Here is a 1,855-nt window from a genome sequence, read left to right on the forward strand (position 1 = left end):
GAGCCAGCCTGAGCTACATGGTGAGCTTATGGCTACATAAACTACATGGCAAAATCCTGCCAGAAAGAAAAAAAAAAAAAAAAAAAAAAAAAAAAAAAAAAAAGAAGGGAGAAGACATAGTTTAGTGGTAGCACCAGCTTAGCATATAGGAGGCTCTGGCAATCTCCTCAAAAATGTAAGAGAAAAAATCCCTTCAGTATACAACTTTTAAAAAATAAAATGAAAAAAATAATAAAATAAAATGAGAAAAATCAAGTGGGCTGACTAGTAAAGCCCTCGAAAGTAACAGCTTGGTTTTCTAAAGTGGTAAAAGGAATTAAGAAATATACACACATGGGCTGGGGATCTATCTCGTCAGCCTAATCACCTGCCTCCCGGGATCAATCCCCAGTACCACATGCCATGCAGCCACCTAAACCATGTGTGGTGGCGCATACCTGAAGTCTCAGTGCTGGGGAGGTTGAGACAGGAGGATCACCACAAGTCCAACTTGTGAAGTGAGACCATGCACCAAACAAACAAATAAATAAAAATTTTTTAAAAAAGAAATATACACATATGATGCATGCTATCTGTTCTACACAAATATACATACAGAGAGAGAGAGGGTGCGGGGAAAGGCAAGGAGGGGAAACAAGCTGTAGGTGAGAACACAGCATACCCTGTCACCTCCGAGAATGCTGAGTGCCACACTAATTTGGGAAGGCAGAACTCCAGAGCTCTTGAGCATTCACTTGAGGAGTTCATGTAACTGTCAAGGATGAATACACTACAGGAAAGCAATGTCCAGACCAGTGCTGTGGTCAGCACAGGAAAAGCAGGATGAGAGAGAAGCTTAGAAGAAAAATGAACAGCCAGCCAGGCATGGTGGTGTACGCCCAGATCCCAGCAGTCAGGAGGCTGAAAGAGGAGGACTGCCCAAGTGGAGGCCAGCCTGCTACACGCCAAGCTCAAGGCTGCCAGACGTGTGTGTGTGTGTGTGTATGTGTGTGTGTGTGTGTGTTTTAGAGAAAAGAGCAAAGTGGACCTAGCAGCAAAACTGGCTAACAGATGTATGCTCTGATCACACAACAACAACAACAACAAAAGAAGCAGAGCCAAAAAGAAAAAAGTGGGGCCGGGCAGAGAGCTCAGTAGAATAAGTGTTTGCCTGGCAAGCACAAGGGCCTGAGTTCAATCTCCAGTTCCGCAAAAAAAAAAAAAAAAGCTAAATTATCCTTCAGGTTGAACCATGTTAGGAAAATCTCTTTATAAACATTTGTGTTACTAATTAGCAACATTAAGTATTACTTAGCATAATTTGTACTTATTTTGTTCAGAAAAACAGCACTTAGTTTAGCATTCATAAGCTACATTAAGCCTCTTCGTTCATCTATAAATGATCTTAAAAGTTCTAAGTCAATGTATTTCATTGTACAGCCACACAATGTACTGAAGATCTGAGCAGCACGTAACTTTTAACGTGGTATGAAAATTAAGACTAGCAACAAGTTAACGAGCTTTATTCCTACAACAGGTTTACTTATAAAGCTGCCACATCATCCTATGATTCCTAAATACCCTTCGGAAAGCTTCATTCTAAGAAGCAAGAATATATGACATAACTAGGGCTGTTTAAAATTCACTTTACTAAAAAATTACTCAAAATTATCTGCTTTATTACATATATAATTAAGTTTTCTTTCAAAAAATGTAAACTATTTTAGAAAGACATAATTAACTTACAGTATATACAATTTTATAAGCAAAAGGAGAACAGTATTAGTATTATAAACTTTTCATTCTTACTATGGTCTTCCATGAAATCTGAAACAAAACATTATAGTGAACACACTGTTTTGTTTTGTTTTGTTTT

General features: G+C 38.3%; 1 protein-coding gene across 1 annotated transcript in view; it reads right to left on the reverse strand.

The window, feature by feature from the left end:
- Positions 1-1,855, reverse strand: part of Eea1 (early endosome antigen 1) — a 191,134-nt gene that overhangs the window by 60,263 nt on the left and 129,016 nt on the right. The window lies entirely within an intron of this gene.

Source organism: Octodon degus, unplaced genomic scaffold (assembly GCF_000260255.1).
Source record: "Octodon degus isolate 3935 unplaced genomic scaffold, OctDeg1.0 scaffold00004, whole genome shotgun sequence".
Taxonomy (NCBI): domain Eukaryota; kingdom Metazoa; phylum Chordata; class Mammalia; order Rodentia; family Octodontidae; genus Octodon; species Octodon degus.